The sequence below is a fragment of the Monodelphis domestica genome, chromosome 8 (genome assembly GCF_027887165.1).
Source record: "Monodelphis domestica isolate mMonDom1 chromosome 8, mMonDom1.pri, whole genome shotgun sequence".
NCBI lineage: Eukaryota > Metazoa > Chordata > Mammalia > Didelphimorphia > Didelphidae > Monodelphis > Monodelphis domestica.
Genome location: NC_077234.1, coordinates 230,056,057 through 230,079,928, shown reverse-complemented (window position 1 = coordinate 230,079,928; position 23,872 = coordinate 230,056,057). Strand labels below are relative to the sequence as shown.

Here is a 23,872-nt window from a genome sequence, read left to right as displayed (position 1 = left end):
AATAGCCGAGGAGAGTGATTTCATTGGTCTAGAGGAAGCCTATTCGGATACAGCTCCTGTCTCCTTTTTGCCAACTCACTCGGGACTAATCATTTCGCAGTGAAGCAAACAACAGAGAGAACAGATTGTCTGAAGGATACTTGAAGGAGGAGTTCTGGCCAGCGAGGTCTACCATTCGTGTGATCCTATTCCCCTGCAGCCTAGCGGCTATTAACTGCTCCTAATTAGTGAGCTGCCGCGTGCAACAAACACTTTATAATGTGCAATGTGTGAACCGTTTTAACAGCTTGGGAGGGACAGAGGAACAGAACCTATAACAGAAGTCTTGGAATAGAAGTCTAAAGGGAGAACTTCGAAGCTGCTGGTTACCACAGGAGCCACCAGGGGGTGGTAGAAGCTCATAAACCAACATCATCCCGAAGGCAAAGGCTAACTAGCATTCTTATTCATTCAAGATTGGGTGACCAGGAGCGGGGAACATCCTGCTTGAGGACAATAGTCATCACGGAAGGCAACGAAGAGGGGTGGGAGGTATTGAGGAGGGAGGGGAAGGGGAAATTACCTTGGTAGAACATCCTCAAATAAGGATCAAGTGGAGTAACGTCTGTCTAGTGGTCCTGGCTCATAAACTGTGCTTCCTTTCCATCGCCCTTCCCCTTCATCAGAGATGCGTTCTTACAAAGTTTTCTTTCCCTCTTTCCCTCCTTTTCAGCCGATAATCACGTGGGGGGCGGCGGGAGGGGGCAGAGTTCAACTGCAAGGAAATAACAGAATAAAGAAAAAAAAAGGTTTATTTCTCTTTACCTGCAGATACATGTCAGCACACAGTTCAAATAACATTAAGCAGTCTTTCCCAACCATTTGGATCAGAGTGTTGGCCGGTATGGGCAGACCTTCCTTTCTACCTGTCATGGGGCACTTGGTAAGCTGAATTAAGTTTGATGACAGCTAGAGCATGAAGACAGAGCTAGGACCAATGGGTGAAAGCTGCAAAGAAGCAAACTGCAACTTGAGTTCTGTAAAATCTTCGTGGAGTTTTCTAAAAATGGACCAGAGTTCACCGGAAAGTAGCGGGAGGTTTTCAAGCCGACACTCAAAGAGCAATTGTTGAGTACGCTGTGGTGGAGATTCCTGAGTATGGGTTGGACTAGATGGTGGCTGGGATCCGTTCAGCTCTGAGATTCTGTGATTTGTGGAGCTGAGGGAACTGGGATAGAAAAACAAAAAAGACTTTGGCATACTCCGTGTACACCTCAGGACGTCTAGAAAAAATCTGAGCTCTGAGGCGCTTCCCCAAGGACAGACTGACAAATGAAATCATTGTAAGAGGTGTAGCCATCCTGACATACATTTGTAAGGGGAGATCGATTGGAGAACTCATCAGATTGATGAGGGAATTCCCTAATCAACAGCCATTATACAACCAAATTGAATTTCTCTCTCCCAACTTTTAAACAGTACTAGTACTAATCCAACAGATCTGGCTTGTTTTACAGGTAATTTGGACAATGTCTAACCTAATTCAAAAAGGATGTACAGAGTGCCAAAACAACAGTTTTAAGAATTGTTTTCAAATTGACTAACAACCTGTGACCATGGAAGAAACTGGGGAGGCAATTCCATTCTTTTTGCCTGTATAACCAAGGAAGACAACATGTCTAAGACAAAAATATTGAAAGGAAAAGGAGATCTGATGCTAATTAATGGCAATTGTCATGATTAATAGTAGGTAGCTTTGTGGTGAGATGGATAGAACACCTGGCTTGAAGTCAGTCTTTTTCCTGAGTTAAAAATTGGCCTCATACACCTATTAGCTATGTGACCCTGGGCAAGTCACTTAACCTGGTTTGCCTCAGTTCCTCTATAAAATGAGCTAGAGAAGGAAATGGCAAAGCACTCCAGTATCTTTGCCAAGAAAATGGGGTCATGAAGAGTCAGACATAATTGAAGTAACTGAATAATGACAATGACAAATAGTAGTATTTGGATTGGGAGTTCCCTCACCCAAATTGATTGGATTTTCCCTTGAATCTACATAACAATTTACTGAGTTACTCAAATAAAAACAATAAAATAAAAACCATTTAGTTTCTCTGGTCTATGCATAAGACAACATTATGTAAAACACATTTTTGCATGTTGAGGGGACAAAGCCCCCCAAAGCAAATATTGTCCATATGCTATTGGAGACCAAGATGGACAGCAGAGTCAAGGTGCTCATTAGATTTGGAACTAGAAAAAAATCCTAGAGACCATCTAGCCCAATTTTCATTTTGCAGATGAATAAACTGAGACTCAGAGTTCAAATAACATATTCAAGGTTACTCAGTGGTATAGTGTGTCAGAACAAGGCTTCAGACCTCTGACTTAAATTCTAGCTTCTTTTTCACAATATCAAGTTGTTTCCATGGTCCAGGCTGAGTTAAAAAAAAAAGAAGGTTCTACTCACCAAAAACTAAAAAAGGACCCATCTGTAGCAATGACACTAAAAAATAGATCAACTTGGATAGGCATTTGGAGTGGCCAAAAGCAGGTTGCCTATTGAATATATTGCTGTCTGCACACATGGATCCTGATTTACATATCCAGTTGCCCAGCGCCTTGTTCTAGCAGTCCCACAAGTGCAGCACTTCTAAAACAGAGCTAGTCTATCTCTGCCCTCAATCCCCTCCCCTACTTCCTGCCAAACTTAAAGCCCCTTTTTAATTCTCGATGACTAAAGCAACACCCTTCATCTAAGTCCTCACATTTGGTAATGGATTGGCAGTTTCTTAAATTGGGGTAGCACGGCAACTCCAAAGATGGTTTCCCAACTTAATTTTTTTTTTTTTTGGCATGGGAAAAGTTCCATCTCTGACAAGTATTAAAGATGCTCCTACCTTTTTACAGTGGGAGGGGGAGTGGTGGTTCCAAGATGGTGATTTGTGGGGATCCCAGTGTGATCTACTATCCTTGCTTCTAGAGCTATATTTTGGAACTTTTGAGGGTGATAATTGTTTGAGGGGCATAAAAGTATGGACATGGAATGCCTTTTGATTTATCCAAGGGTAGCTATAAAGTCTTTATAGTCAAAGCTTTGTTTTTTCCAGTAAAATTTTTGGCTGTGAAAATGCATTATAAGGAAAGCTGAGTGCCACAGAACTGACATTTTTGAATTATGATGCTAGAGAAGACACTTGAGAGTCTCTTGGACAGAAAGGAAATTTAATTAGTCAATACTTAAAGAAATTAATTCAGACTATTCATTGGAAGGTCAAATACTTAAATAGTTTGGCCACATAATAAAAAGACAGGACTCATTGGAAAAGACCCTGATGTTCGGGAAGATTGAAGCCAAGAGGAGAAGGGGACAGCAGAGGATGAGATAGCTAGTGTTGTGGAAACAATGAATGTGAACTTCGATAGACTTTGGGAAATAGAAGGACTTAGTGTGTTATGGTTGATGACAGAACAAAAACAAACAGCTAATAAAGGGGATGCGTAGAGTCTTGGTTATGATATCAGGTACTATGGTGTGATCTGAGCACAGCTGTAAATTTACCTAAGGAATTATAATTAGGAAAAATTGGGAAGATTTCTCAGATGGTTTTAGGGGTGAAAGTAAAAATCAAGGAATAATGAATAGTTACAGAATACATTATAGTGGTACTATAGGATTTTTCCCTTAATATTCCAAACTTACTTTTTTTTTTAAACCATTACCTTCTGTCTTAGAATTGATAAGAAGTATCTATTCCAAATCGGTAGAACAGTAAGGGCTGGTCAATTGGGGTTGTCCGAGGTCACACAGCTAGAAAATGTCTAAGGTCAAATTTGAACCCAAGACTTCCCATCTCCAGGCCTGGTTCTCTATCCACTGAAGTCACCTTCCGGACCCAATATTCTAAACTGTTTAACACAACTACTTTCCTGCTATGCCAATAACCACCTCTGGATTCCGCCATCATCTACTTTCTCTACTCTTACTCTAAAGTTGCAAATGTTGTTAGAGGAAATGCATATGCATGAATATATGCTATAAGAAGCAGTCATGATTTATTAGCATTCTTCATAGGTGGCGAAGAATGGTGTTGCCACTCTGTTTCTTAGATCCACACTAATAAAGTGGAAAATCATTGATTTTGAAGTGAGAGGTTGTTGTTCAGTCATTTCAATCACGTCCAGCTCTTTGTGACTCCTTTTGCAGTTTTCTTGGCAGAGATATAAGAGCAGTTTGCCACTTCCTTTTCCAGATCATTTTACAGATGAGGAAACTGAGACAAACAGGGTGAAATAACTTGCTTAGTATCACACAGCCAGTGAGTGGGGGTCAGATTTGAACTCAGGAAGATGAGTCTTTCTGACTCAAGGCCCAGAACTCTATTCACAGTGCCATCTAGCTGCCCTGGAAGCAGGAGTTAGCCAGAGGACCTGGATTCAGATCTGGTCTCTGAAACTTCTGTGTAACTATGGGCAACTTACTTAACTTCCTCAGCCTCAGTTTCCTCATTTGTCAAAAGAAGAGTTGGACTAGATAGTCTACAAAGTCCCTTCCAATTCTTAATCTATAATCTGATAATGAGGGCTAGGGTATTTTGGAGAGTGTTGCCCTGGTCCTCCCAGTTACTCCAGACAGGGGAGTGTAAACCTTAAAATTTCACAGACTTATGAATGTTAAAAATTTTACTCCACATTGAGGAATCCTCCAATTCCCTACTTGAAATAATTCCCTACCAGATAGTGAGAACTCTACTTGAATGTGAAAACTCCTTGCTATGGGAGGATCTCTACCCTATCCCTACTTGGGACTGCTTTAGGGGAGAAAACTCCTTGCTAAGGGAGGACCTCTATTCCACCCATACTTAAGAATGCTTTAGGGCAGAAAACTCCTTGCTAAACAATGAAAGTACTTGAAAACCATACTTATAAAGGAAAGGAGTTCTTTGAGCCATGCCTATTTTTGGAATTGATACAATGGGATGCTAAGTGCCTATAAAGGTGGGGCAACTTGTAAACTATTTAGACCTAAAAGGTGAAAACTTACTCAGAGGTTTTTTTTAATGAAAGTAGTCGACACAGCAGCATTTTTTTTCTGACTTACTAAAGAGATTAATCTACTCATCTGTGAATTCAAAATGGGCTGTCTTTTGGAAAACATCTACAGTGATTGGTAGATGGAAGAACTTAGGGGAGGTGACATAGGAGATTTTGCCCTTAAAAATAAGGAGCTCAGAGAAGAGCTGAAAATCATTCTGAAACATTCAGATTGAGGAGGACTCATGCTGAAACATTCAGATTGAGGAAAGACTGATTCTGAAACATTCAGATGGAGGAGGGAGCTGGTGAAAGCAGCTGAGATGATGCTGGCCTGGTGTCACTAGAATCCTTGCTTAGGCAGACCTTGTGGTGAGTGTTAAAGACTGACTGACTGATCTCTCTCTCTTAAGACTCAGGTCTAGGCCATGTTGGCTTAAGGCCCTTCATACTTATTTCCTTTTTCTCTCTTTCTCTCTTTTCTTTAATTCCACATTTGTATTAATTAAAATCTTTATAAAATCCAGTTGACTTGGGTATTTGAATAATTGGGAATGTTTCCCTGGCGACCACCTTATATTTGATTTAAAAACCAAGACACTGTAGTGAAACATATTTTCTGCGGTCAAATTTACTCACCCTCTCTTATATCTATCACAATTTATATCTTCCACTATTTTAATCACTACAGTTTAAGACCTCAACCATTTTAAATCTCACAGGAGGGAGGAAGTGCTCCCATTGGCTGCTGGGCAGAGCTATGGGGGAAGTGAGGAATGTCCTCAGGTGTATGGAGAGGGGGAGGGGAACAGCTCTGCCTGAGTCCCTCTAGCTTTCTAGTAACAAACTCTGGCAGGGAATTGTAGGCATGCCCACACAGAGGGCTCTGTGTGTCCTTTCTGGTACATGTGCCACAGATTCACCATCACTGTCTTGGGCTATACCAAGGTTATTGGCTTGTCCTTCCTGTCCTACAATTATATTTTTTTAGGAGAGGGCAAGGACATAGCTTATGCCTTAAAAAAAAAAAATCTTCAAACATGCTAAGCATGTAGTGAGTCCTCAATGAAAATTTATAAGGTTTCAAGAAAGAAGGTATTTTGCAGCTTCCTTTTCCCCCCCAATCCTTTTAAATCTTACTCTTTCAAGTCTTACCAACTGGAAATTCTACTAAATTAGTTGTCAGATAACCTTAGTTTTTTGTCCCAGTTCTACCTGGTAGCTTGGGGCAAATTTCTTAAATTTGGGGGTCTGTTATCTTTTAAACAATAAGGTTGGACTAGAAAGTCTCTAATGTACCTTCCAAGTCTATGAATTTTTAGACTCATAAAATAATTGTTTTAATCATCCAGGTAAAATCATTCAACTAAAAAACTGATTTGATTAAAAAAAATTATTTTAACCAAACTGATTTGCTTTAGTATCATATGAAATAGCCCCAAACAAAGTCCAAATGAACATTCTAGTGGTCTGGGGAGACATTGCCCATTAGCCAGTCAGTCTCTATGTCTGGTCTTGTTGGCTTCTGTTGAAACAACTAGAGAGGATCAAAAACAAAGATGGATTACAGAGAACAGGGCTGAATGTTTCTTAGAGATTATATAAGACAGTGCCTTTTACTATTTGTTATTCTCATTATTCAGTTAGGTCTAATTTTGTCATCTCATGGGCTTGTCCATCGAGTTTTATTGCCAAAGATACTAGAGTGGTTAGTTATGTCCTTCTCTAACTCATTTTACAGATGTGAGAACTGAGGCAAATAGGGTTAAGTGACTTGTCCAGGGTCACAGAGATTAGATTTTGAACTTGTAAAATAAGCCTTCTTGATTCCAAGCCCAGTACTCCATCCACTGCATTACCTAGCTGTCCCATTGTGTGAGATAGCCTTAAACAAAATCAGTTAAGTCCAAATGTGCATTCTAGTGGTCTGGGGAGACACGGTCCTTTAGAGGATCAACCCATGTGTCAGGTCTTGTGTTCAAAGGTTTAGTCGTAAGTTTTATGACTGATTAAAAAGTGGAGTCAAACATGTATTGGTAAATGTTTAACAATGGGATCTCCAAAAAAATATATACAAGACACATTTTTAAATTTACTCTGTATCATTAACATTTTCCCATCACTTTATTAAGTCTGGATGATCCACCAAAAATAAATCGTCATGATTTATAACACTTGCCAATTTCTGAGGTATAAATGCTCATATTAAACATTTAACAATTGGTTCTCAGGAGCTAATGTAAGTCGGCACTAGCACGTTCCTGGATATAATTCACTATAGTGAATAGGTGAGTTCACATTCTGCTTTAGATATTAGTTGTGTCAGATGGTGGTTGTGAGATTGGAAAGAGATAAGACATCGAAAGTGCTTATATCTGTGCTTATATCTGCTTATATGGGGAATTAGAACCCCATTTCCCACTCTTTAGTCAAAGGAAAAATTAAGATAAAAAAAGATTCTTTGGCATCCTTGAATTTAACACTAGGAAGACTTGATCCTGAACTTTCTGTTTCTTCCCGAGTGTCTATCTCTTATTTCATACTGTATGTTTGACAAAAAAAGGCCTTTTTTGGTTAGTTTGTGTATGTGTTAAGAAGAGAAGGTCTGGACATGTCTGGAAGCATAAAGTAAATTCTTGACAAATATTTAATTATTCTAGTGAGAGGATTATAGAGGTTATTTGTCTTCTTCACTGGAGATTTCAACTTGCTTTCCTTTGTGGCCCTGGAACCCTAAGAGGCTGAGTGCTTAATCTCGACTTAAGTGCCTGAATTAGTTTGTTTGTTTCTTGAACAAACATGGCAGCCTCCTGTTTTATGTTTCCAAGCTTCAAGCTATTTTAAAAGTACCTGATGACCCAAATGCTTTGTGGTTTTGTGTACTAAACTAAATAAACCAAAATCACCTTTGGCTTCCCTCTGAGCTCAATTTGTATGGGTGCCTCAATGCTTTTGTTTCATCTGTAAATTCTTTTTCTCATTCTTTTAACTTTGCTATGTGAGGTTAGGAAGTGCTTCTGATCAGCCATCTGTTTCCAAGAAAATCTTTGTTGCACAGAACCTATTCACTCAGTCCCTCTGAGTCAAAGCTGGCTTAAACCCTGCCCACACATTACTATATTAAAAAACAAAAACAAAACCCCAAACATAGGCCTCCTTGTATTTACTTGAGAGCCTTATGATCTTGATAGACTGACAAAACAATTTCAGCTTCAACAGTTATTGAAAAGAAAAAGAGAAACATGCTGCATTGAACTCTTCTACCTAAGCTACCCTTTGGGGCCAATTTTTAGCGGGAGGTCCCCAGAAATCGCTGACATCAGGCAAAGAAAGATGAGGGCTACTGATGAACCACATTAATATAACACTTTGACATTCATAAAGTTTTCTCTCAGCAATTCCATCATGGAAGGAGTACAAGTATCATTATCCCCACTTTGGGGAAGCGAAACCACAAAAAACTAGTACGTGTCAAATCTGGGACTCAAACCCAGGCTTTCTGATTCCCAAATCAGTGATCTTTCCAATGGATTCTTCTATTAAGTGTTCTTGGAAAACTTAGGAGAAGGAAAAGAAGTTCTAGAAAATAGAGGAGGATAACAGGAACAAAGGCGTATTGCTATAGAAAATGTGAGCCACTCCTGGCTTCTGCAGCTAGAATGCAGGCTCTGTCTGGGAATGTGAATTTTAAAGTGAGGAGACTTGAGCCCTTTTTCCAAACCATTTTAATTTCTCCATTTGGTGGCTAATACCTCTCCAAAGGAATGATTGTGTGGTAACCAAGTGGCTGCACTGGGGGTGAGATGGAGGGGATGGAAAAAAGTCCAAGCATAATTTGTGTGTGTCCTAGACATTTCTTAAAGGATTTTTTTTTTTAACAGCCAACTGGAAATGTTAGTAAAATGCTCAAGTCCTCCAGATTTGCATAGAGATTAGAGGGATAGTGCAGGAGGACTCTCCAACTTTCTTTCTTCTCTCCTCTCCTCTTCTCTCCTCCCCTCCCCTCCCCTTTCCTCTCCTCTCTCTCTCTCTCTCTCTTTCTCTCTCTCTCTCTCTCTCTCTCTCTCTCTCTCTCTCTCTCTCTCTCTCTCTCTGTCTCTGTCTCTGTCTCTGTCTCTGTCTCTTTTTGCATAGAGGAAATCCCACTTCTGACTTCTATTTGAAATGCCTTGCATTTTCCTTTTGTAGGTTCCTGGAATTGAAATTGGTGTGTAGCTATGCGGTATCGATTACTTTTCCTTCCAGACATATTCTCTGGGATCTTTGAGAACTGTGATTGTTTGAAGGTCAGAAGAATATAGAATTGGGATATTTCCTCATTTACTTGAGGATGGTTAACTGTGGGTGATTGGAGGATCTTATCTATGATCCCAGGTGGTCTGGAATTGAGATAAGCACTTTGAAATTATCCTGGGTGGGGAAAGGGGAGGGGAAAGACAGAGACTTTCTCTTCTCACTTCAGGGGTGAAAGCAAAAGAAAACACTAAGCAATTAAATCTATATAGGTCTACTGGAAAGTAGCCAATTAATAAGGATGGAGTCCTCCCTGGGAGTTCTGTGTCTTAAATTCCAGGCCAGTGCAAAGAGAGTGCCCTTGGGCTATTTTCTGTAGGAGGATCAAGGAGGATCAAGGGTGGTACTTAAGACTTTTCCCTTGTGGATTCTATATTGGAATGTTAACTCAGATTCTGTAGGGAAGAGGGGAATAAGCTTCAGATGACATATACAAAGATTCTAAATAGAGAATAAAGACTTTACTATCACTATAGCTGCATATAAATGCATATATTAGATAGAAGAGATCAATTCATTTAAATCCCCCACAGGAACGATAGTACTTGCAGTTACAAAATTCTAAAAAGCAAACTTGATATATTGAAATCAAGGATGAGGAAATATGAAACAAAACATAGCAGCCATAATTTCAGGGGTTCTACCATACAATAGGGCCACATGGAATCCAGTAAAATGGTCATGTTGTTGTTAAGTTGTGACCAATAATTTGAGACTCTATTTGCAGTTTTCTTGGCAAAGATAATGGAGAAGTTTGCCATTTCTTACTCAAGCTAATTTTACAGAGGAGGAAACTGAGGTACATAGGGTTAAATGATGTGCCCAGGGTCACATGGCCAGTGTCTGAGGCTAGAGTTGAACTCATTGAAGAAAGAAATGTCACAGCCAAAGGAAATCAGGCAGTAGATCCAAATAAACTGTAGCCTCTCTGTTCATCCTTTCGGTTTGATTTTCATGGGAATCTATGGGGGAATTCTAAATATATTGTTTATTTGCTCTGAGGTCATGTCCAACTCTTTTGTGACCCTGTGGACCATAGCATGCCAATACTTTCTATGGAGTTTACTTGGCAAAGGTACTAGAGAGTCTTACCATTTCCATCTCCAGGGAATTAAGACAAATAGAAGTTAAATGACTTATCCAGGCACACACAGCTAGTAAGTGTCAGAGGTCAGTTTCAAACTTAGGTCTTGATAACTCCAGGCTCAGTGTTACATCCACTGAGCCATCTGGTCACATCTTTTTACAGCTTAAAAAAAAAAAAAAGCTGTTCAGATTCTTTGGTTATCCTGGGATTTTATTTCAAATATTCCTTGAAAAACTGGACATTGCTTGGGGATGCAAAGTATTTGTTATTATAAAGAAAACCTTCTACCTCTATTCTCTCTCTAAGCCATACTTCACATTGCTATGAGACTAATCATCCATATGTATAGATCCCATCAGGCAATTCTCTATTCAGAAATCATTAGTGGTTTCCTTTTGCCTATTCAATTCAGACAATTATTAGGTACCTAATATATGCAAGGTATTGTGCCAAGGAATTAAGTCCAAAATTTACTGCCTAGCATTTAATGCCTTCTGCAATCTGACATCATTCAAGAGTCCAAGGGTATCTCATAAAATTCCCTTCTTTGTACTATTGAATATCCAATCTGACCTATTCTCTGACTCCTGAACATGCTTTCTATTGTTCCTCCTTTGTCTTTGTTCAGGCTGTTATCTATGCTTAGAATGTCCTCCCTTTCCTTCTCTCCCTGCTGAATTTCCACAGCCCTTTTAAGACTCAGATCAAATGTCACATTTATTGTGTTCCCAAGTTCCTTGCTATCATAAATCACAGACATTCACTGGCCTTTTGTTGAACAGGTTTCTGTTGTCACTTGGCATATTCCTTCTCTCAAAGACATACCCATCCAGTTCTCCAGATTATCCTTTTGCTTTCTCATTTCCTGCTTCAACTTGGATTCTTGGAAGTTTTTCTTATCTTTGAATCCCATATTTGATCCAAAGGGGAAGCCCTGCAACTTGGGTATGCACCTACTCAAACCTAAATGTAAGGATCCTTCTGTTATGACTGACCACGCTTCATTTTTACCCAGAATTGGCCCTCCTGGCTTAATTGACTTAACCCACAACTCAGTAGTGCTGTAAAGTCCTGTGATTCTTATGGATCTTGTTCCTTGAAACTGTATCCTTTGGCTTGCACAGTTAGTTTTCATCTATGTTTAACAACTTCTTGGTTGATGAACACTCTAATGATGTCTAGGCTACTACGTATCCAGATTTAAGAGTAACTCTGTGGCTGATTCTTCTTGTATTCCAGCCTTTTATCTTCCCTATAAGTAGACTAACCTGACTTTTTGTATGGCACTGTGTTCCTTGGCTTAAACGTCACCTGATACCCAAGACATATTGACCAAAGTATTACATATATATCTATCTATCCATATATACACATATTATTTATAAGTATTATATATCATATATGTATATACACATGTAAACACACATGTATGTCCCATAACATATTATTTGTCTAATATGCTTATCCTATATTGTATATATTTTGTTTTTTTTATATAATTTTGTTGTTGTCATACATAGTTCTTTCTTTTTTTAAAATTTTTATTTATTTATTTATTTATTTAATTTTTATTTGGTCATTTCCAAACACTATTCATTGGAAACAAAGATCATTTTCTTTTCTTCCCTCCCCCCTCCCACCACCTCTCCCATAGCCTACGAGCAATTTCACTGGGTATCACATGAGTTCTTGATTCAAATCCATTTCCATGTTGTTGGTATTTGCATTAGAGTATTCATGTAGAGTCTCTCCTCAGTCATATCCCCTCCATTCCTGTAGTCAAGCAGTTGCTTTTCATCGGTGTTTTTACTCCCACAGTTTATCCTCTGCTTGTGGGTAGTATTTTTTAGATCCCTGCAGATTATTCAGGGACATTGCATTGATACTAATGGAGAAGTCCATCACCTTAGATTGTACCACAATGTATCAGTCTCTGTGTACAATGTTTTCCTGGTTCTGCTCCTTTCTGCTCACATGTGAAGAAAGCATCTTCTGCTGAGACTGATTGACTCTATCCTATCATATGAATTGTGACTATATCTTATCATATGAATTGGAGATAATAATCCATAGACAAATGGATGCTGTTTTTTCAAGAACACATTGAATTACTGATTTTTTCCTTAATTTTATTATTTCTTTTCTTTTATTTTTCGATCAGAATATTTGATTTTTTTCTCATTTTTTGTACTGAAGGTACACATAATTAATATTAATATTATTTTTTTCCTGCAGTAATACAAGTTAATATATATACTCTTGCTATAATATCAATATATGCCTAAAAGCTTTAAACTATGGGAACCTGCCATTTATTGATAAAATATTATAGGACTGGGATTAATGTTTGGGTCTGATTCCAGGAAAAGGGATAAAAACAAGGAGCACAGACTAAACCTGAATAGTGCCAATAGAGCACACAAGAAATATTAAAGTGAGACTTGAGGTTGCGACACTTAACTTATGTTTAAGTCGTAGGACTTCCTTGTATCTACACTCTTTATGAAGTACTCAAATAAGTACAAAGCTTGACGATCATGCTAGCTCCCTATATCCCTGAGGGAAAAAAAAATCATATGAGGGAATGACATTTCTCCATCAAAACAGAATTCTAATTCTTTTCTTCTTATATTATGGCAACTTCCTGTAGTCTTGGCTACAAATGGCTAAGCGAAATATTACTGCATTCTGTCCTACATACTTGTGGGATAGAAATTACTTTAAACTGGACCTATACAAGGCCTATTTTGAATTTTTCTTATGTTTTTGATTATTTTTCTATTCTTTTGATAATTGATACATACACCCCCATAACTGAACATTGCATTCTGAGCTAAACTTGATATTTTTTAATACTTACTTCAGGGGGGATTGTATTTTAATTTAAAATCTAAGAATTTTTTTGTTTAAGATTGTATTTTTATTAAAATCCAAGAATTTTGAATTTTGTTTAAGATTTTACTGTTATAAAAATTCAAGATTTTGATTTTGTTCGAGAAAAGATCTTCAAGAAAGAAGCTTGAACTTTTATATCCAGAGAATGAACTGTTGCAGAAGGATGCCGAAAACCTACACTTCATCAAGAAGATCAAGAATGAACTTTGGATATGATCGATTGGACTGAACTTTTGATTGAACATTTATTGTAATTGTACACATTTATGCCAAAAGGGACTGCCCCTAATTTGGCTTTCTGTCAATGTGCCTAGCAAAACATTGGTTTTGCTTTCTTTTCTATTTCCTCTCTCTATTCTAATTCTCTTAGAAAATTGAATATTGTGTATATCTATAGTTAGAATTGAATTTAGAATTACAAAATTGATTATGTTGTTTGATCAATGGGGAGACTGGTCTCCCATGATCATCGGGGGGATTGTAAACCTTAAAATTTCTTAGACTTATGAATGTTGGAAATTTCCCCATTGGGAAATTTCATACTTGAAAAAATTTCCTACTGATAGTAAGAACTCTATTGGAATATGAAACTCTTTGGCATGGGAGGATCCTTCTCCCTACTTAAGACTACTTTAGGACAGAAACCTTTTGCTAAACAATGGAAAAGGGCTTTGACCTATGCTTAAGCATAGAACAGGAAGTTCTTTGAGTCATGATTGATTTTAGAATTGATACAATAGAGATACTTGGAATGACAGAACCAGGTCTTGGAACTTACAATCTCCACCCTACTCAGAGTAACAGGATTTAGGAAGGGCTGCAGCAAAGATCAAGATTTAATTATTTGAGAATATGACCTTCAACAGACATGTGCAAAGGAAACAGACCTCTGGGCGGTCCTGGGTTAAGCTAGAGCCACCATTGGCACAGGGGAGACATCGACAGTGATTGGTAGGTGTGAGAACTGAGGGGAGGGGACTTAGATGGTTTCCTTAAAGATAGCGGGGTCTGAGGACAGGAGGAGGTTTTGCTCTGAGGATGATTTTGCTCTGAAGGAGTCTGAAAGGAGAGAGGTCCTGGAGGGAGAGCTCCTGGAGAGGTCTGAGAGGAGGGCTTGCTCTGAAGGAGGCTGGAGGTGGAGGCCCCTGAGACTGTTTCTCCATTTTGGTCACGTGAGTGATAGGGACTGATCTCTTTTCTTTGCCTCAGCTATTTAAGGGTTTGGGCCTTTGGCCCAGCCTAAGCAGAGGGGGTATTTAAACCCTATTCCCTTCTTTCCCCTTTCTCTCTCTCTCTCTCTCTCTCTCTCTCTCTCTCTCTCTCTCTAATACCTTTCTTCCTCCTGTTTGTAATTAAAAACTCCATAAAAGGTTGACTGCTGACTTGAGTTTTCATTTAGGAATTACATAGCTGAATTCCTTGGCGACCTTAAATTAATATATATCAGTCTTTTAAAATGATTTCCATATCACATAGCCAGTACCAAATTGTTTTGATAACCACCGCTTTATAGTATAGTTTGAGATCTGGGACTGCAAGTCCTCCTTCCTTTGCATTTTTTTTTCATGATTTCCCTGGATATCCTTGATCTTTTTTTCTTCCAAATGAACTTAGTTATGTTTTTTTCTAATTCAGTAAAGAAGTTTTTTGGTAGTTCAATGGGTATGGCACTAAATAAGTAAATTAATTTGGATAGGATTGTCATTTTTATTATGTTAGCTCGTCCCACCCATGAGCAATCAATGTTTTTACAATTGTTTAGATCTAGTTTTAGCTGTGTGGAAAGTGTTTTGTAGTTGTGTTCATATAGTTCCTATGTTTGTCTCAGCAGAGAGATTCCTAAGTATTTTATATTGTCTAGGGTGATTTTGAATGGTATTTCGCTTTCTAATTCTTGCTGCTGAAATGGGTTAGAGATATATAGAAATGCTGATGGCTTATGCGGGTTTATTTTGTATCCTACAACTTTGCTAAAGTTGTTGATTATTTTGAGTAACTTTTTGGTTGATTCTCTAGGATTCCTTAAGTAAACCATCATATCATCTGCAAAGAGTGATAGCTTGGTCTCCTCATTGCCAATTTTAATACCTTCAATTTCTTTTTCTTCTCTAATTGCTACTGCTAGTGTTTCTAGTACAATGTTAAATAACAGAGGTGATAATGGGCATCCTTGTTTTAGTCCTGATCTTATTGGAAAGGCTTCTAGTTTATCCCCATTGCAGATGATGTTTGCTGATGGTTTTAGATATATACTGTTTATTATTTTTAGGAAAGGCCCTTCTATTCCTATGCTTTCTAGTGTTTTTAATAGGAATGGGTGTTGTATTTTATCAAAGGCTTTTTCTGCATCTATTGAGATAATCATGTGATTTTTGTCAGTTTGCTTGTTAATATGGTCAATTATTTGGATGGTTTTCCTAATATTGAACCATCCTTGCATTCCTGGTATGAATCCTGCCTGGTCATAGTGGATGACCCTTGTGATAACTTGCTGGAGTCTTTTTGCTAGTATCCTATTTAGGATTTTTGCATCTATATTCATTAGGGAGATTGGTCTATAGTTTTCTTTCTCTGTTTTTGACCTGCCTGGCTTTGGGATCAGTACCATGTTTGTGTCGTAGAATGAATTTGGTAGAACTCCTTCTTGGCCTATTCTGTCAAATAGTTTCTTTAATATTGGGATTAGTTGTTCCCTGAATGTTTGATAGAATTCATTTGTGAATCCATCTGGACCTGGGGATTTTTTCTTAGGGAGTTCTTTGATGGCTTGTTCAATTTCTTTTTCTGAAATGGGGTTGTTAAGGTAATTTATTTCTTCCTCTTTTAGTCTAGGCAATTTATATTTTTGTAAGTATTCATCCACATCACCTACATTGCCATATTTGTTGCCATATAATTGGGCATAGTAGTTTTTAATGATTGCCTTAATTTCCTCTTCATTAGAGGTGAGGTCTCCTTTTTCATCTTGGATACTGTCAATTTGGTTTATTTCTTTCCTTTTTTAAATTAGACTGACTAGTACTTTGTCTATTTTATTTGTTTTTTCAAAGTACCAGCTTCTAGTCTTATTTATTAAATCAATAGTTCTTTGACTTTCAATTTTACTAATTTCTCCTTTGAGTTTTAGGATCTCTAATTTAGTCTTCATCTGAGGATTTTTAATTTGTTCACTTTCTAATTTTTTAATTTGCATGCCCAATTCATTGATCTCTGCCCTTCTTAATTTGTTAATATATGAACTCAAGGATATAAATTTCCCCCTGAGTACTGCTTTGGCTGCTTCCCATAGATTTTGAAAGGATGTCTCAGCATTGTCATTTTCTTCAATGAAGTTATTAATTGTTTCTATGATTTGTTCTTTAACTGGTTTTGGAGAATCATATTGTTTAATTTACAATTAATTTTTGATTTACCTTTCCATGTTCCCTTACTAATTATTATTTTCATTGCATTGTGATTTGAGAAAGTTGCATTTATTATTTCTGCTCTTTTTCAATTGTTTGCAATGTTTTTATGCTCTAATACATGGTCAATTTTTGTGAATGTACCATGTGCTGCAGAAAAGAAGGTATATTCCTTTTTGTCCCTATTTATTTTTCTCCACATGTCTACTAACTCTAATTTTTCTCAGATTTCATTCACTTCTCTTATTTCTTTCTTATTTCTTTTTTTATTTGATTTATCTAGTTCAGATAGAGGAAGGTTCAGATCTCCCACTAGTATAGTTTTTCTATCTATTTCGTCCTTGAGTTCCTCTAGTTTCTGCTTTAGAAATTTGGATGCTATGCCATTTGGTGCATACATGTTGAGTACAGAGATTTCCTCACTGTCTATACTGCCTTTTATCAGGATGTAATTACCTTCTCTATCTCTTTTAACTAGATTTATTTTTACTTTGGCTTTGTCGGATATCATGATTGCGACTTCTGCCTTCTTTTTGTCAGTTGATGCCCAATAGATTTGGCTCCACCCTCTTACTTTCACCCTATGTGTGTCTACCGTTCTCATATGTGTTTCTTGTAGACAGCATATGGTAGGATTTTGGACTCCAATCCACTCTGCTATTCGCTTGTGTTTTATGGGCGAGTTCATTCCATTCACATTCAGAGTTATGATTACTAGCTGTGTATTTCCCAGCATTTTGATTTCTGCTCCTTTTCCTGCCTTTTCTTCTTTCACTATTTTCTTCTACAACAATGTTTGCTTTTGAATAGTCCCCTGTGTTCCCATCCTTATTTTACTTCCCTTTCTACCCCCCTCCCTATTTATCCCCCCCTTATTTTCCCTATAGTCTTTCTAAAATTAATCTCCCACTCCCTCCCTCTCTTGTACTGCTTCCTTCCCCACCAGACCGTTTGTTACCCTTCTACTCCCCTATAGGGTGCAAATCTATTCTCTGCCCCCAATGGATTGGATTGTTTTTCCCTCTTTGAGTCACTTTCAAATCACGTAAAAGTTGAGTATTTCCTGTCTCCGACCTCTTTACCCTTCCAGTGTATTGATGTTCTCCCCCCTCCCACCATGAGGTTCTTTATGACATATAAATTTACCCCCATTTGTTTCTTTTCCCATTTCTTTTAATATTAACCTATTTTAAGCTCTAGTTATATATATATATGCATACTTATGCATATATATATTTTTGCATGCATATATCTATATACCTATTTATGTCTTGTCCTTTCATCCTATACAGTTTGTTGCTGTTCCCTCTAAGTATACTTCTTTTTGCTGCTCAGCTAATAACAACAGTTTTTAAGAGTTACCAATGACCTCTTTTCTTATAGGGATACATATCATTTTAACTTATTGAGTCTCTTAAAAATTTTTTTGTTTTTTCTTCTTTCCCCTCTTTTTAAATTACCTTTTGATGATTCTCTTGAGTCCTGTGCTTGGACATCAAATTTTCTGTTCAGGTCTGGTCTTTTCTTTATGAATTCTTGGAATTCTTCTATTTTGTTGAATGACCATACCTTCCCCTGTAAGAATTTAGTCAGTTTTCTGGGTAGTTGATTCTTGGTTGTAGATCTAGTTCCCTTGCTTTCCGGAATATCGTTTTCCATGCCTTTCTTTTTTTCAGTGTAGATGCAGCCAGATCTTGAGTTATCCTCACTGTGGTTCCTTGGTATCTGAATGACTTCTTCTTGACAGCTTGTAATATCTTTTCTTTGGTCTGATAGTTCTTGAATTTAGCTATAACATTCCTGGGTGTTGTCAGTTGGGGATTAAGTACAGGAGGTGATCTGTGGATTCTATCAATCTCCACTTTTCCCTCTTGTTCAAGGATTTTGGGGCAGTTTTCTTTAATAAATTCCTGTAATATAATGTCCAGGCTTTTTCTTTTGTCATGGTCTTCTGGTAGGCCAATAATTCTTAAATTGTCTCTCCTTGAATGATTTTCTAAATCCTCTGTTTTGTGAATGAGATGCTTCATATTTTCCTCAATTTTTTCATTCTTTTGGTTTTGTTTTATAGAGTCCTGCTGCCTTGTAAGGTCGCTCAATTCTAATTGTTGTATTCTGGTTCTTAAAGACTGGATTTCATCCTTAGTTTTTTGGTCGTCCTTTTCCTTTTGGACGGATTTTCTTTGGAGGTCATCTTTCATCTGCTTTGACTCATCTTTCATCTCCTTTGCCTCATTTTCCAGCTGGTTGATTTTGGCTTTCAAGACACTATTTTCTGTTTATAGATGACTTATCTTAGTTTTTAAGTTCTTTTCCCAATTGTCTTCAGCCTCTCTTAATTGTATTTTGAATTGCATTTTGAGTTCTTCCAAAGTCTGTATCCAATTCTCTGGGATTTCTGATTTTTCCTTTGCTGATCCCTCCCCCTCTGTTTCATTTGCTCTTTGCTCATTACCTGTGCAGAAGCTGTCTATTGTAATTTCTTTCTTCTTTTTCTGTTGTTCAAGTTTATCCCTTCTTTGCTCCCCGTATTTGGCTGTGCTCTTGCTCCTCTCATTTTGTTTTGGTTTTGGGGTTGTCAGTCTCCCCTCTTGGAGCTTTGTCAGATCTCTTGGTACAGTCTCTAGGGGAGGAATGTTAGCTTCCCTGTCCTCTGGAGGCTTTTGATTGGATTGAGTTCAATTGGGTTGGGCTGTATGTGGTATGAAGCACTGAGGCTCTGAAGACTCCTGGAAGGCTGGGCCGCCCAGGCTCTCTCCAGTTCTCTCCAGCTGCTTCTCCACTGTCCGCAAGTGCTTTTGCCCGCCTCCCTAAACTCTGAGGAGTTCTGATTGAATTAGGTTCAACTGGATTGATCTGGTTGTGCCCCGAGGCAAAGGTGAGGCTGGAGCCCAATGGAGGGACCCAGCCACGACCCCTCTCTCCCTGGCTTCCTCCCCACTGTCCAAGCTGGATGCTCCGAGCCCGGCACCCCGCTGCTCACAGGGTAGACCCTACAAACCAGCACCTTTGCCCGCTCAGAGGTTCCCGCTGCTGCTGGGGGCTCAGACCTCTGGGTTGTGGGGGAGGGGTCCTGGGACCTTCGCTCTGCCTTCCCCTTAGCCCTGAGTATTCTCGGATTCCAGCTTTTGGGGGGGCGTACCTTTTGATTTGAGTCCAGAAGGAGGGTTCCCCGCTTCTGTCTTGTTCAGCTTGGATGCCCTTGGAGCTTTCAGTCTGTATTGGTAAGGAAGGATCTTCCAGGAGGTCTGAACTTTTGCTGCTTGCTAAGCTGCCATCTTGACTCCGCCCCCTATCATACATAGTTCTTTCTTAAAATTTTTTAAAATTTAGAATATTTTTCCATGATTCCATGATTCATAATCTACCCCTCCAGAAGCTAACAAGCAGTTCCACTGGATTATATATGTATCATTGTTCAAAACCTATGTGGTACAAAGTTCTAAGAACTTTCTAAGACTATAAATTTGAGTCTGGTTGCTCAACTTCCATACAATGAATGCTCTCACATTAATATCATTCCATGTCTAGGCTCTTCCCTCCTGTTAAAAATAATTTTTAATAGTCATTAATGTTTTTATTATCAACAACTGTAAGTTTTATGAAGGTAGAGACTTTTTATCTCAATTGAATTATCTCTTTCAGTCCTTGATTATCTTTTTAGGCCTCTCTTAGAGTACTGTTATGCCCTGACATGTATGAATTAGAGCACTGGAGTCAGGTTTGAGTTCCATCTCAAACACATGAGAATATTCTCATTAAGGAATTTCTTATATCATTTAAGTTATAGGTCCAATTCCTCTCCCTCTCCCTCTCCCTCTCCCTTTCCCTCTCCCTCTCCCTTTCTCTCTCTCTCTCTCTCTCTCTCTCTCTCTCTCTCTCTCTCTCTCTCCCCCCCTCTCTCTCTCTCCCTCTCCCTCTCACTCTCCTTATCCCTTTTCTCATCCCTATGCTTGTCCCCACCTCCCTTTTCTTTCCCCCATCCTCATCCCTATTTCTAACGCTATCCCTAACCCTATCTCTTTCTAGGCTATATCCATTGAGTTATTAATCAATGATCACTAAATGACATTTTTATAGTATTAGATTTAGAGTTTTACTTGTTTTGGGGTGCATGCAAAAATGTATTCAGAATAATAATTAGAAGAATGGGGTAGAACTCAAAGTAAAAACAAGTTAAGGCTAGTTATATGAAAAAAGGAGAATCAGCTTGAAGATAATAAGTGATAGTGATAGATTTTTCTTCAGTGGTCCAGGGCACTCAGATGAAAAATGAGGAAGGAATATTGGCTTTGACAGCAGTGCCTTGAAGAGGCATGAGGGAAGAAAGATGAGAAGGCAGTAACTATAAAGTCGTGCCTATTTAGTGTACGCTCAGACTGTCGAGTTTTCAGTTGGAAGCTGTCTCTGGTGAACTTTGACTCTTTTCTAAATTAGACTTTAGGCATCACACAATAGTTAGTACACTGTAGATAAATGAGAACATTGAAACTTGGAGCTTTGCATATTCATATAAATTTGTTAAAAATCAATGAGACTGAAAGCAAAATAGGGCTCTTTGTGCTCAGATGCTTTGGACTAATCCATGACTAATTTTCGTTTGGGTTTTGGCTTTTATGTCTCTTACTAATTTTGTCTGTAAATCGGGATGCATTATGTCAAGCATATCACAAGAAAACTTGACTCATTTTGATTAATTAGGAAGAAGCCAGTCTGAATTAATGGAAAATGTGAATCATAGATTACTTTTTTACGGAGATGCAGCTTTTTCTCAAATATTCAATAATTTGAAGTTGTCTAATGAAGGAATCTGCTTTAATAATTTTTTAAGAATGTATAATTAGCATATCAATTAATGAATGGTTTGAAAACAAAAGTATTTACAGTTTGTTCTTTTAAGTAGTTTGTGACATTTCTCATGACATCTCTTTACACTCTTAATTTTCTTAACAAACCCTTCTTTCATAGAAAGTAGGAAGGTGAACTTCAGCCAAATCCCTGCCTAAAGTCACACAAATCATAAATTTCCGTAGTGAGTGTGCTGTAATCTTTTCCCACAAAGTAAAATTTGAATCCAGATACGAAAACACACCCGACAAGGATATTTTGTTGATCACCAGTGAGAGGAACTCAGAAATGTATAAAAAGTAAAATTCTATCCTAAAATAAATATTTTTCCCAAGTTAAAAATGATTCCTGCCTATGAAAAAATAAATCTTAAAATATGTAAAACATTAATTTCAATTCTTCAAAAGATGCTATTTAATATATATGGGTACTTCCCCCCCCTGCAAATATGGACCGTCCTTCATGCTTTAGTGGAGGTGGTCTTCTTACATTGTACCCTCCCACTCCTTATAAAAATAAAATTCCTACCAACCAGCCTTTTGATAATGAGATTCTCTGACCTTACCTAAACTTGTCCACAAAGAGCAGTCATACAATTAGTTCATCACTGGGACCATACTTGAATTTTCTAGCTTTGTTGGACCTGCCAAAAAATGCTGAACTGACGTAGCTTTTGAGAACTGAGGATCGTTCCTACATACTTGTGAGACTTCTAAACAAGGATGTTAGTGAAAGACAAATAACTTTTATAAGGTTTAATTTGTAAACTATCTAAATTAAAAATAAAAACAATGATGATAAGATTACCAACAAATGATGTTCACTTATTGTCTAAATTTCTTATGTGGAGGTTGAGCCCCACCAGAAGCTAGTGATAAGTTAGTACAGTAGGATCCCATTTTATGCAACTGATACATTCCACGACCCTTTGTGTAAGGTAAAAACTGCACATAAGGGTGAACTCCATTTTAGAAACAAGTAGTTCTTATGTGAACATTCCTAGGTGCTTTATGACTTTTCTTAGACTTATCAGAGCTATCACCATAACTACTCTTGTACTTTGGAGCCATTATTAATAACTAAATGCCACTAATGAAATGAAGAGAAGCACTGCTCTAACCCAGACAGGAAACAAGCAAGAACTCCAGACAAAGACTGATGTAGCTACAAGCTAATGTTTGGCTCAAAACAATGTAATGGCTCCCACTAATGCTTCTCTGAGTAAGAATGATCGTGGTTGGGTAAACTGCTGAAAGACTTTACAGGATTGGGGCAAAGGGTGCAAATTTAGCATTGAATTAAAACAATTCTTTTACATATTTTTGTACCTTTATTTTTTTTTGCCAGTCATGTATACCTGAATTTGCATGTGTTGAGTCCATCTTAAATGAGACCCTACTATGTTTTGAAGTTGAGACTCATAAACAGTTAATCATTTCATGCCCCTGGCCCTCAGTTTCCTTAACTCTAAAATACCAGAATTTCCCAGAGCATCTCAAATTCTCATCTAACTTGAAATCTTATGTTGTTATGATATTCAACAAATATTAAGGAACTGATAATGGTTGATTTTGATTACAGTTGACCAGGAAAGAAGGACAGTTCTGAACTATGAACACGTTTGAGTGTTGTTAGAGAAGACTACAGTCAGAGATCCTAGAAGTTGAGAAGCTTAAAAATGGGCAGATCAAGTTCTTTGAAAATGCAGGGGTTGGGGTAAGGGGAAGACTTTTATTTATTATTATAATTTTTTAAACTATGGAATGCTTCACAAATTTGCATGCCATCCTTGCACAGGGCCATGCTAATCTTCTCTGTATCATTCTCATTTTTGTATATGATCTGTCAGAGTGAAGACTTTTAACTTAGTGCTGAACTTAACGGAGAAAAGGGGAAGATCTATAGAATGTAACAACAAAGATCTAGAGAGACGGTAGTGAACTTTAAATGAATGATAGAGGTAGAAGGTGGGTTTTAAGGTAGGAATGGGGAGAAAGGTACATGCTAACATTACTTTTTGACCCTGAGAGGAAGAGATCTTGGATCACAGCTTTAGAGTTAGAAGATTCCTTAGTGGTTTCTAGTCCAACTGTTTCATTTTTATAGATGAGGAAACTGAGCCCCTGAATGTGAATGAAACTTGCCTAATATAAAACAACTGGTAAATGGAAAAGCTGGAGTTCAAACTCACTTCTTTTGGCCCTAAATCTAGAGACATTTTCCATTTACCAAAAGAGAGAAGGGTTCCAGAAGAAACACTAGCAAATGAATGTAGAGGAGGATAGAACTGGGATAGAGTCGAGTTTACTGTGCTAGGGAATGGGGAGAGGAG

The 23,872-nt window shown here is 37.9% G+C and overlaps 1 non-coding gene across 1 annotated transcript; it reads right to left on the bottom strand.

Annotated features, from left to right (window-relative positions):
* Window positions 1–23,292: 23,292 nt before the first annotated feature.
* LOC130456044 (U6 spliceosomal RNA) lies at window positions 23,293–23,399 on the bottom strand. Its single transcript, XR_008914320.1, has one exon. It is a non-coding gene; the product is annotated as a U6 spliceosomal RNA (small nuclear RNA).
* Window positions 23,400–23,872: the final 473 nt, after the last annotated feature.